At 43.7% G+C, this 13,669-nt stretch overlaps 1 protein-coding gene across 15 annotated transcripts in view; it reads left to right on the forward strand.

The window, feature by feature from the left end:
• The window catches only part of ZC3H12B (zinc finger CCCH-type containing 12B), a 108,047-nt gene that overhangs the window by 45,615 nt on the left and 48,763 nt on the right, over window positions 1-13,669 (forward strand). The window lies entirely within an intron of this gene.

A 13,669-nucleotide genomic window follows, 5' to 3' on the forward strand; every position in this document is an offset into this window, starting at 1 on the left:
TATTCTTGTGGTTCCAAGATGCCAGACCCTCTTGCCGAAAAGAGTACTTCCGTGGGGAACAAAGAGAGGGACTTCTGGTGGCAAAGGTCAGGGGTTAGGGGGTGGGACTTATGGTCCCAAAATGGCAAATGGGGGTGGGGCACCTGTCAAAGGGTGGGGCTGCCCTTACTGCCGTCAACAGTTTGCCTCCTCCAGCTGAAATGATTGCCCGTCTCTGCCCTAAACTGTTCTTTAACCATTGCTGTCTGCTGACCTCCTCCCCAAACTATGCTTCCAGGCACAGTAGTCTGGGAGCTGACCTTGCCTGTGAAGACTGAGATAAAAGAATGCATTGAGTACTTCGGTCATTCCCACATTATCTGTCACTAGGTTGCCTCCCCATTCATTAAGAGACCCATACTTTCCCTGACCTTCCTCTTGTTGCTGACATACTTGTAGAAACCTTTCTTGTTACCCTTCATGTCCCATGCTAGCTGCAACTCCAGGTGTGCTTTGGTGTTCCTGATTTCATTCTTGCATGCCCAGGCAATACTCTTACACTCCTCCCTAGCTTTGTCCAAGTTTTCACTTCTTGTAAGTTTCTTTTTCATGTTTTAGCTCACTGAAGAGTCCTCTGCTAAACCAAGCTGGTCTTCTGCCATACTTGCTAGTCTTCCTGGGCATCAGGATGGGCCATTCCTGCCCCCTCAGTAAGGTTTCTTTAAAATACAAGCAGCTCTCCTGGATTCCTTTCCCCCCTCTCACTGGCTTCCCAGGGGATCCTGCCCATTAGTTCCCTGAGTGAGTCAGATTACTTTTCTGAACTCCAAGGTCCTTATTCTGCTGCTCTCCTTCCTTCCTTTCCTCAGGATCCCTGAACTCAAGTCATCTCATGGTTGCTGCTGCCCAAGTTGCCATCCACTAGTACAATTCCCCACCAATTCTTCTCTGTGAGCAGCAAGTTAAGAGCAAGAAACCTTAGTTGGCTTCTCCAATACTTGCACCAGAAAGTTGTCCCCAACACTTTAAAAACTTCCTGGATTGCCTGTTCACTGCTGTATTGCTCTCCCAGCAGATATCAGGGTGGCTGAAGTCCCTCATGAGAACCAGGGCCTGTGTTTGGGAAACTTCTGCTAGCTGTTTGAAAAAAGCCTCTTCCACCACTTCTGCCTGGCTTGGTAGTCTACGGCAGACCCTCACCATGATATCACCATTGTTGCTCTCCTCTCTGATCCTAACCCAGAGACTTTCAACAAGCCTATCTCCAGTTTCGTGCTGGAGCTCTGAGCAAGTATACAGCTCTTACATAAAGTGCAACTCCTCCTCCTCTTCTCCCTAGTCTGTCCTTCTTGAACAGTTGATACCCATCCATGATAGTGCTCTAGTCATGTGAGCTGTCCCACCAAGTGTCTGTTATTCTAGTCCCATCATAGTTCTGAGACTGCAAGGACTTCCAGTTCTTCTTGTTTGTTTCCCAAACTCCATGTATTTGTGTGCAGCACCTGAGGTAACTAGCCAATTGCTCTGCTTTCTCAGGAAGAATGAGAAGGCCTCCCCTGTTGCATCCTCCTGCCTGTGCTTCCTCCAGGTCACCCACTTCCCCACTTGCCTTGGGGCTTTGGTCTCCATTCTCTGTTGAGCCTAGTATAAAGCCCTCCTAGGTAGGTTAGTAATCCTGTCTGCAAAAATGCTCTTCCATCTGTTCTTCAAGTTGTCATCCTTTTTGTCCCTCAGGTAATCCTGATCAGTAATCTGGTGCCCCAATTTAGTCCATTCATTTCTGATTCTCTTTTCATAGGTTTCATAGACATTAGGACTGGAAGGGACCTCGGAAGATCATTAAGTCCAGCCCCCCGCCCAAAGGGAAGGAAGTCAGCTGGGGTCATAGGATCCCAGCACGATAAGCATCCAATTTGCTCTTGAAGGTATTCAGTGTAAGTGCTTGAACCACCTCCGATGGCAGGGTGTTCCAGACCTTGGGGGCTTGGACAGTAAAGAAATTCTTCCTCATGTCCAGTCTGAAATGGTCTTGTAGTAGTTTATGACTGTTCGACCTCATCATCCCTTGGGGCGCTCTGGTGAACAAACGTTCCCCCAGGTACTGGTGGTCACCCTGATAAACTTTTCACCCCTGAGTCTGTGCTTTTCCAGGCTAAAGAGCTCCATGGCTCTCAGCTTGTCATCATAAGGTCTGCTTTCCTGATCTCTGATCATGCGCGTGGCTCTTCTCTGGACTTTCTCAAGCTTTTCCTTTTTGTTTGCTGTGCTTAACACAGCACAATAGAATTCAGATTAATTCAGTCTATCTAACTTGCTGTTATGTAAAAACAAGCAGTATTGGAATATTTTTTCAACAGACAATAGGATACAGACCTCTGTACAACAGCTCCCACTCTGGTAGCTTGTATATCATTATAATGGAAGGTTCATTAGAAATGCCTCTTGGAAAGTGAAAAGCAATACCTGGTCCCTTATAACCCATCCTGTCATCAGTATATGCACCCCTATATTCCTGTGATCCTCTCTTATTTCTTATGGGGTCCACTAATAACTGATCTGGGTTCCTGCTTCATTCTCTTTGGGAGAGATTTGAATGTGGAAGTAAGCAGAAATACCAGAAGGCAGAATCTGCTGGGTTTCCAAGACTATAGTTTTAAAGTTTAAACTAAAGACTCCAACAAAACATGTAATTATCCTCAGTAACCACTAGTCTGTGCTCATAATACATCATCATTGCCTTTTTCAAGATTACATGTTGTCTCATAATGTTGAATAATTTTAACAAGAAAAAGTGCTTCCGTTTCCCCTTTCTCTACTGCTGTTGTTTCCATGGTTTTAAGCATTTACTGTAACATATTCCATGCGTATGTTACCAAATACTACTGGCAGGAACTTGGCAGTTCCCGTATGCTGGTAGGCTTATGTGGTGGGTGCATTACAGTTGGAAGGTATGATTCGAACACATGTAGGCATAATTGAACTAGCTTTTATTTAGCTAACTTGGGTACCAGTAGCAATAAAATATAGTGTCAGAAGCGTCAGCCATTAAAAAAGCACCTGGATCCACATTGGCTTTTATAACCTTCATTGAAATGAGTACAACCTGAGTTTCCCTTACATTAATACCTGAGATTAAAGTTAGTTAGTATGGCTAGGCCTCTGTGTGCTGTAATCAGGCATGTAAATGCAATGTAGAAATAGCCATTGTTATTGGAAAAAGCATGTTTAGCAGACCCAGGTAAAAGAGACAGCATACAGAGAATGAAAAGATCAAAAAAAGGTCTATCGCTAATCCTGAAGATGAGTAATACATTTTTTTATAATGACAGAAATGCCAACTTGTTGTAGTTTAGGCAAGGAACTGATTGCAGTGTTTAAGGACTTGTCTGCACTTCAGAGCTGCAGCGGTTGTAACTCTGTTAGGCAGCAATGTCCTTTAGCTATGATGTAGCATATGCCAACAGAAAGGGTTTTTTTTGTTGTGTGTGGTTTTTTTTTGTTTTTTTTTAATAGACGTATCATTCAGGAAGTTGTATGAGCAAGCGAACAGAAACTTCTTTTGGCCTAATTGCATCCATATTGGGGGTTTTGCTGTCATAGATGTCTCAGCTAGTAGATGTGATCATCTCTCATCTCCAGCCAATACAGCTATGCTGGCAGAACTTCGTAGTGTAAGCCTGGTCTAAGAAATATTAAAACTGGAAATGCACAGGATTTAGTCTTGTCTTTATATGTGAGTGTAACTACCATTCAGTCTTAATATTTTATGTTGTCAGCATTCAGTTACAGTAGTGTAAGAGTGATGTTGGTTTTCGTTACATCTCAAATAAGGGTAAGTCAAAAATAATTATACAAAATATATCCAAGAACCAACAATTTAATAACTTGAATCCACTGTCTCTTGGCTGCTAATTCAGATGTGAGTCCTGTGAATATCCCTAGTTATTTTTCAATCCCATGTTTTGGAATTGGAGAAGTAGAAAAAATAAATACAGCAACCAGAACTCACGATGAACTGGGAACCTCTTTCAGTTAAATTATTGCTGTTTACAGTATATTTCTATTATTTGAATCGCCGTTTTTTGTAACAAAGGCTGTTCCAAAACCCAGTGATGACATTAGAAAGACACCTGTTGCTTGACTGTAGATCCTTAGTAATTTGAATGGAAAAATTGCTATGCATTTTGAAGTATATTTTACTAAATATTAAAACTGGGCAGCTGTTTTTTTTTTCTAGGGGTTTTTTTTTTGAGAAACTACGTAAGGACTTGTAGCTCAGTACTGTTAGAACAAAATACAGGTACTTCTGAAACACTTGTTCTATGAATCACATTATCAATTCTGCCAGTCAGTCGTGACTCTGCTGAAAAGAGGTGTTTAGGCAAGGAGGCCTGGTTGCTTAGCAATGGGCATCAGAGGTTTAGACTTTTAAAGCTGCAGTATATATATTTTTTTCTGATACCATAGTCCCCTCATATTACAAATTCATAAATGTTCAGTCCTGTAGCACTGCCTCTTACTGCCTTCCCCCCCTTAAATTATTGTTGGTTATTACAGGAAACTATGTAACTAAATGGATGTTTGTAATGGTAATACTAAAATTACTGAAAGGATTTTTGGTTTTTTTTAAATATGCTAAACCCGTGTCTTTGTTTAGGTTTCATAATGATCTTTTGCTTTGCCCCTTTAGGGATGATTCTGTGATGCATACCAATTCTTTCCTTCACTCAGTTTTAAACTTACCAGAAAAAATTGAACTGTTTCTAAATCTTAATCATTATATCCTTTTTCAGAATGGAAATAATATCTTAAACTTATCTATGTCCATCAGTCTTTTAATACATTTTTGCTGTGGGGCAGAGCTGTATGCTACCCAGTGTGTCCACACATGGCGGATAGTGGAACGACCTTTTAGGGAAGGTTGGCTGTGAAATAAACAGGTAATTCTGAATAAGCAGTTGCGGACCAGGCAGTGGCATCACCGCCAGGATGTGTTGAGGACAGCAGATGGCAATGATTTCCCTCTTGAAAAGCTACATATCCTTTGACGGTGCTGTGATGGGTGAGCAGACAGAAGAAGAAGTTAGAATCTTAACGGCTGTGGAGGCAGATGAAGGCTGCAGCAGAACAAGATCCCCGGTTGTCTTGGTCTCCTTGCCATTGGGTCAAGACCCAGTTCTGTCAAGAACCATGTGGAACCTTCTGTTCAGCAGCTTTTCCACAATAAAAAGTCATACACAAGCATCTTCCATGCCAGCACATTCCTCAAGCCCTTTGGCAGCCAGCTCGTGGTGATGGGAGCAGGATTGAGAGGTCTAGAAGCTCCTAGTTATGACCTGGCATGAAGGGCGGCAGTTACAAGAAGGTTGTCTAGCACCTGGACAGCACAGGAGTGCAATTCAGCAGCTGTAACTGTAACTGAACACCTTTTCAGGATCTGCTCTGCTCACCCCACGTGGGGAGGGGGCTAGAAAAGGTGCCCTAAACATAGCCTGTCTAATACAATGTTCAGTATTTTTTCCTGACTGGATAACTGCATCCAGTGGGATCACCTTTACTGCAGTCGAAACTACCAGTGAAGACTCTCCATTATTTTCAGGACCTGGAACATCAGGACTTTCATGGACAGCCCTTATAGTGAATGCCCAGAGTGCTGCACTGCAACTGTGGCCCAAGAACTCAGGCAGTGCATCAGTGTAGCTGCACTGAGCAAGTCCTGGTGAGCAGGAGATGGGCAGCTTAAAAAACATGGAGGTGAGTATACCTTCTTCTGGAAAGGTAAACAGGAAGGAGAACGCTAACTTCATAAAATTGGCTTCACCATTAAGAATGAACTCATAAACCAACTCGGTGAGTTCCCTGTCAGAATTGAGTGCTTTTTGACTGCCTTAAACTGGTAGGGAGCCAATATGCCACTGTCATAAGCTTGTATGCCCCAACTCTTGACACAGCCAGTGAAATCAAAGAGGAATTCTATGGCAGCCTTGACCATGCCCTTTCTGACATTCTGGAGGGAGAGACAGACTTATTCTTCTCAGTGATTTCAATGCCAGAGTAGAAGGGGACCCTAACCTCTGGAAGGGAACCATCAGCAAGGAAGAAGTAGGAAAGGTCAACTCCAGTGGCATCCTCCTCTTCACCATATATGCGGAACATGGATTCACCATCACCAACAACTAGTTAGAGATGCTCTCAGAATCCCTCCAACCCTTGATGTTGTGAGGGAAGCCATCAGGCAGATGACGAACAACAAGTCATCTGGAGCAGATGGAATCCCCATTGAAATCTTAGAACAGGGAGGAGAGGAGCTCATGTTGCAGCTTCATGCTCTCATCTTAAGGAGCTGGAATGATGAGGAAATCCCAGATGACCTCAGGGACTCTTCAAGAAAAGAGACAAATCCGACTGTTTAAACTACAGAGGGATAGCCTTGCTGTCCACCACAGAAAAGATCATTGCTAGAAGCCTTCTGAACCATCTCCTTCTGCTTGCCTAAAGAGCTTCTCCCAGAATCTCAGTGTGGGTTTAGGCATCAAGAGGCCAACTGACATGATTTTCACACCTTGCCAGCTGCAGGAGAGATGTTGGGAACAACATACACCTCTCTATATTGCCACCTTTGACCACAAAAGCTTTCAGCTCTGAGCCAAAAAGAGGATCCTTCTGAAATAATATGAATGCCCACCAAAATTTGTCACCTTTCTCTGCCTGCCCTGTGACAGTATGTGAGCAGTGGTTTTCCATAATAGATCTATCACAGCTCCCTTTGAGGTTAAAACGGGAGTTAAGCAAGGCTGTATCATCACTCCAACACCCTTTCAATATTCCTTGCCGCAATGTTACATCTGACCACCAACAAGCTTCCAGGTGGAGTCGGAGCTAAACTACCAAATGGATGGTAAGCTGTTTAACGTCAGTCGATTCAAAGCCGAAACCAAGATTACCTTGATCACAGTCATTGAGCTTCATTACACTGATGATACTGTAGTTTGCACTCCCTTGGAAACAGATCATCAGGCAATCGTCAATGTCTTTACTTAAGCATACAAGAAAATGGGACTGATACTTAACATTCAGAACACTATGGTCCTCCACCAGCAGGCTTCTGATGAACAATCCCCTGTTCCAGTAATCCAGATCCACAATGAGACTGGCGAATGTTGAGTATTTCCTGTACCTCGGAAATCATCTCTTGCAGAAGGCTGACCTCGATGAAGAAATCCAGCATCACCTCAAATGTGCAAGTGCAGCCTTTGGATACTTGAAGAAACAGGTGTTTGAAGATTGTGACATCAGATCTAAAACCAAGCTCATGGTTTATCAAGCAGTTGTGATCTCCACCTTGTTGTGCAGAGCTGAATTATAAACAATGTAGAGGAGACATCTAAAGTTGTTGGGGAAGTACTATTAATGCTGATTACAGAAGATCCTCTGAATCCAGTGGGAAGAGAGACTCACCAATGTTGGCATCCTCCTGCAAGCAGATACTATGAGTAACAGGCAGTCCTTGACTTACAGTGTTTCAAGTTGCAACATTTTGCACTTACAGTGTTTATAAATTGATACCTTGTTTCAACTTTATGATATCAGTTTCGACTTACAATGCTTGATCCAATGCAATGCCACATCAGTGAACAAGTTCGCTGCATCGCCCGTCTCCCTGGAGAACATCTGTCCAAACTTCCTTGCACACTTTCTTTAAGAAAGCAGCCAAGACTCCTGAGAAGACTCCAGGCAAGAACCCTTCAGAAAGTCCAGCCAAGAGCCCTTCAAAAAGTCCAGCAAAGTCACCTCAAAGAAATCCTTCCAAATCAATATAATTGCTATTTACAATATAAATATATTAATGCAGCTATATTACTCATCTATAATTGATCGAGTACAAAATTCTGGGGTATTTTTGGTGAAAATAGGGTATCGAGCCTTGGTTCAGGAACCAATCCACCATTTATAACCTTGTTTTTTGTGAGAAAATTGGTTCCGAGTTGCAATGTTTTGACTTAAGATGCAATTTTCAGGAACCACTTGTGTCGTAAGTCTGAGAACTGCCTGTACTGAGGGAATGATCATCCTGCATCAGCTTTGTTGCGCGGCCATGTTAACTGGATGTCGGACTCCAGACTCCTGAAGCAAGTTTTATTTTCCCAGCTCAGCCAAGGTGTACACTTAAGAAAACAGCAGAGAAAGTGCTTCAGAGACATTCTCAAGGCCAACTTAAAGAAATGCAATGTGGATGTCAACTCATGGGAGACTATTGCCCAGAACGCCCCAAATGGAGGAAGAGTCTCTCGCAGGGATCTCAGTACTTTGAAACCTCACAACAACACAACAACAACAACAACAGGAGATGGAAAAGCAGGAGCAGCAGAAACGTCACAAATAAAAAATCCAGTGCTACCCATCCCACATGGAAATACATGTCCAAGCTGCAGTAGAGTCTGTCAATCCCAGATAGGCCTTATCAGCCATCTTTGGTCATACAAATAAAACAGTCATGGAAGACGATCATCCTTGACTGCAAGGGATTGCCAAAGAAGAATACATTTTTGTTAGCTATGTAGTTGAAGCAGCTGTAATTTAGAGAGAGTAATCTCCATAGTCTTCAACTGAGTATTTTTCAGTTATACTATCTATGCAGAAAAGGCCAAAGTAAGAAAAAGTAATACTGGGTCTCCTTTATTTAGCCAGTGGGAAAAGCAAGTTCCAGAGCTGAGGGTTATAAATACTTAGCGCAGTGCTGTAGTAGGTCCTGGCCTTTGAGGGTGGCCGTGATCCCCCTTGGTGGCCCCTTGACCCTACCCTCTACTCTAGCTCATTGGGATACCCTCCCTTCTTCTTCATCTGCCGCACCTTGATGCAATTATTCTTCGTATAAAAGGGAAGCTTCCCCCTGGGTCCCAAAGTGAGCCTAATCCAGCTCCACCTTGCCTCTTGGACACTTGGCTATGGCCCTCTTAGCCTCACTAGTGCCCCAGAGCACCAGTCACCTTATGGGCTATTCATGGCCTCTATTTGCCCCTGCAGCCATGCCCATGCCTTGCAGGTACTACTTTCTCACCTTGGAGGGCTTCTCTGGCCCTACCGCGGCACTTGGCCGTCGCAAGCATCAAACCTTTGGGCTTTAGACTTCCTGGTTTTGGCTCATTTTCTCTGGCTGGGCCCCCCTCAGCCTAGGCCTGTTGTTCCAGATCTCGGGCTCCAGGCCCTTGGCCCTGATCTAACCCTCTTGGGCTCCAGTCTTGTCTGCTTTGGGCCAGCTCTTGGCCCTTGGGGTCCCTGACACCAGGCTGGGCTGCCCTTACTGTCTCTACCCTCAGTCTTCTGGTCCCTGACTTGAAGCTGGGCTGCTTGCTTCTTCAGCCCTCTGATCTTTGACCATGGGCTGGGCTACTTGCCTGCATTCTGGCCCCTGACCCAGGATAGGCTGCTGGATACTGAGTGCCCTACTAGGTATCCTTCCATGGCCTCCACATCATAACCCAGTCCTCCAGTATAAGCTAAAACACAAATGTAAGTGACGACTTTAAACTCAAATTCCTGAAGTCCCCCTCTGGTTCATCATACCGCTGCCCAGCACTGCCAAGCCCCTTCCCCACTCTCTGGCTTTCTCAGCGCTGAGAGTACCTGTCATGGCATGTAGCTTCCACTCCTCACCAGCCTGAGCTGATAGGAGCTCTTCTGACTGCAGAGTTCAGGGTTGCACTGCCCCTCTGCCTCAGGGACCCAGGCTTATATCCCCTGGATTCCTCCCCTTCTGGCCAGGTGCTCCCCTGACCAGTAGCAGGCTGTGCTCCCTCAACTTAATGGGCAGCTTACTACACCTAAGCTGCAGCTCCCTTGCTGCCTTCCCTCCCACACCTAACCCCTGCTCACTGCCTGGGGCCCTTTCTGCTGCAGTTTCTCGAAGTAACAGAAGCCCTTGGCTCCATGTTACAAGCACTAATACAACTATACTACTTCTGATATGGGAGTCAGTGCATGCAGAATATCATGGGGTATAGCACTACCTTATGCTATGTAGACGCACCTGACAAGTCTTACTAGACTTAGCTGTCTTCATTTTGTATCCAAATACTTGTATAATGCTTCTCCCAGCTGTACAGTTGATCCAATAAAAGATATTACCAAATAAACTTTCATAGTTCCTGGACCATCCTGGCTAAAACACTACTCTAACTCTGCCTGGATATCTAAGTCTGGTAAATGTCAAATTTATGCCATATTTTTCTATATAATATTGCTAAGACTCAGGGGGCATGTCTACATGAGACGCTAATGGCACAGTAGCCTAATAATACTGTGCAGTACCACATCATAGCACAAACAGTACCAATACACTTCTGCACAGTATTATTAGGCTACTGCACAATAGTGTCACTAAAAAGGCATGTGCCAACACTACTACACAGTAACATTGGTTACTGCGCGTTAATTTAGTACTTGATTATACAAGTACAAAACCTAATGCTCCATAAGTACGGTGCATTAATGAAAGGGTAGATGCGCCCAGCTTTCCTTTTCCACACTACCAAAACTTTTATCCAGACCCTTATATCTTAGTGATTACTACAACCTCCCTTTCTTCTATCTTGGCTACTATCACCTTGCCAAATGTATTCAAAAGACTTCTGCTAACATCGTTTCCCAGATTCATTTGAATTGGGTGCCCCTTCTGCTTCTCTCTGTCCCTCCATGGACTCCCTTGACAAGGGACTCAGATAATCAAAATTTTCATGCCTTTATCTTAAAGACCTTGCTAGTTTTGCGCACTCTCCAGTATGTAATACTCCATTGACTTACACTGCTGCCAATGCCAGCTTTTTATTATCCAGTTCTCATTAACCCATCCAGGTTCTCTTCCACTTATTTGTGGGAAAATAAAAATCTTCCTGACTCTGCCTTATTCTTCTTACAGCTTTGTTCTTGAGTGAGCCTATATAATAATAATCTAATATAATAAAGGCCGTAGTCCATCTGTCTCTCCGTCCATAACACTCTTGGAGCACTCTGGTTACTGAAGCAACCAATCAGAATGCTCCAAGAGCATTCTGGACAGGAAGCAGTGGTGGCGGTGCGGTGGAGCACCACCAGGATGGCAGAGATGGAGCAGGGGGGTGAGGCCTGTAGCGCTCCCCCTCCCAACTCCCCTCCCCTGCCCCATGGCTCTGCTCCTTGGAGGCAGCAGAGTGCCGCAGTGATGGCAGAGACGGAGCACAGAGGTGAGGCTAGTGCCACTGGCCTTATCCTCCCCCTCCTCACCCCCAGCCCTGCTCCTTGGAGGTGGCGGTGGCAGAGGATGCTGGCAGAGGGCAATGGAGGGGATGGTGAAGCAAGCTCCCCCCTCAACTCCTGGGAGGTGGCAGTGGCACGGGGGGAGGGTTAGGGTTAACAAGCTGTCCCCCTCTCCCCTCCATTATTTTTGACTGGCAATTTGCTAGTAATCTACTAATGTGCATGAAAATGGTGAAATGAAATTCTTGTTATGCAAAAATATTCTTGTTTTACGGCTGCTTTTTCTCCACTGCTTTTCCCACTTACCTGTTTCATCCTCCTTTTGACTCTTGTCTAGATTTACAACTGCGTGCTCTTTTGCAAGGGTGTTGTTTGTTTTTACTACATTGGTACATGACAGTGGGACACTGAAGTTCCTAGGTGCTATGTAAGTAGTATCTCTACAAATAAAAATAAAATATCATTCTTCATTTTTTTTCAGTTCAACTGAAAAGCCACTGTTACTATTTTAAATGCAATGTGATGACATACAGCAAGCTTTGTTGCCAGCATGCGGCATTTTTTTTTCAAAGTATTCTTTGTTAGGTTGATAAACAACATGGGAAGCAGAAACCAAGGTTAACACAGCTATAGTATACTAAAAAAATTCAACAACTGCAAATATCAACAAAAGGGGCATTGCCGTGATAGAAGAAATATTGACAGGAAAGCATCAGAAGGTATCTAACAAAACCAAGAAAAGTCTTCTTAAGAGCACCATTAAGAATTTGAAGTGCAGCCAAAAAAGTTACTATTTAATATTAATTCAGAGATATGGCATGGTTTTCCAGAGAGACTTCTGCCTCTGGAAATTAATATAAATAGTACCAAAGGGGAAGGAACTGATGAAGACTGCCCATGCTAGAGGGTATTTAGGTACAGTAAATAAATAATTATAGTGGTTGGGAACTGGCTTTCTTTCATTTTCTTTATGGCAGGGGTCCCCAGAGTTGTGTCCATGAAGAACCAGTTCAGAGGGGCAGCCCTCATTGGCAGTCTGCATCAGAGGGTTTCACGGGCTACATTAGGTCCATGAGCCACATTTTGGGAACCCCTGGTAACTGTTAAAACATGCACACATACACACATGCATGTGCTGTGGGCCACTTCAAAGCACTTTGGGCCACGCTCTGAGACTCCCGGCTTTATGGCAATTAGAAGCAAAGAAAAATTTAAATTGAAGGGCATACTTATCCTGATTTTTTTATATACATTAATGCTGTAGTTAACTAGCAAGAATGGATCGGTGTTCAAATGTATACCAGACAAGAGCACTGCAGGTAGATTTGTTCTACTCAGTCAGATTACATGGTAAAAAATTAATCATAATCTGTTATAATCCTACATGTGGAAGAGGTACCATGTGTTTGTGTGATATAAATAAAATACAGTACTATATTTATGATCTTTGTGATGAACATGAAAAAGGGCATTTATTGTGCAACTTTCCTCAAGTCTTCAGTTCTGTGGGCAAAATAAAGAGGTGCAACATGGAATTAATATATATCAATTAATACAAGCGAGGATGTTGATCTGTTTATCTTGCTGATTCAAACAGATACTAGAGGTGGGCTGATACTTATGTCTAGGAGATGGTAGAAAAGGATAAGGACGCACACATGTTTAGTACTTAAACATTTCCTCTGCATGGTAGCTCTTAGCACCTTACCTTTTTAATTTCCAAGCCTGTTGGCGCAGTTCAGTCACTAAATACATGTTGTGTGGGTCAGTAATATCTTCCAGTTTTCCGAGCAATATACTTCTTCTATTGGACAAGTTAAACAGGGTCACAGAGGACTATTTGAGAGGTGTAGAATAAAAATACTGGAAGTGTTGGGTGGGAGAATTGGGGTTATACTTAACCTTTCAAAAGGCAATACTATTTTAGCAGCTTTAAAAGGGGAGGGTGAGGTTGCTACTGTGGAGTGTGAGTTGGGCTTTATGATGGCATCTGCGAGCTCCTGTAGTGATACCAGTTATCCAAAACACTATTAACATTTGCTTCATTCAGGGGTAAAGGTGTAACAGATTTGTCTGTTGCTGTAGTGAAACAAGTGTAGCACCAGTAACAATTAGATCATAACAGTTTACACCGGCATCTTTTGGTATCAATAAAGTTGCTACATTTTTCTGTATTCTCATGTCTTTGAAGGTAATATACCGAGTTGAAGGTCTGGAGTTCTTCATATTAAGAAGAATTTGTTGAACAAAACAAGTGCCAGCAGCCTTTTTCAAACCCATGGGTGTGAGCTGGGCAGTTTCAGTGGAACATCAGCAGCAGCTGGGCTTTCCCAATGTCCTTATTAGAACCACACAGCTGGGAGTTGTGCTGCTTCTCCCAGCCACCCACTCCCTAGCTGCAGTGCAAGCACAGCTTCCAGCCAGAGGGAGCTGCACCAATGCCGCAGCTTTAAGGAAC

The sequence above is a fragment of the Crocodylus siamensis genome, chromosome 8 (genome assembly GCF_052110815.1).
Source record: "Crocodylus siamensis isolate JL-2025a chromosome 8, ASM5211081v1, whole genome shotgun sequence".
In the NCBI taxonomy this organism is placed as follows: domain Eukaryota; kingdom Metazoa; phylum Chordata; order Crocodylia; family Crocodylidae; genus Crocodylus; species Crocodylus siamensis.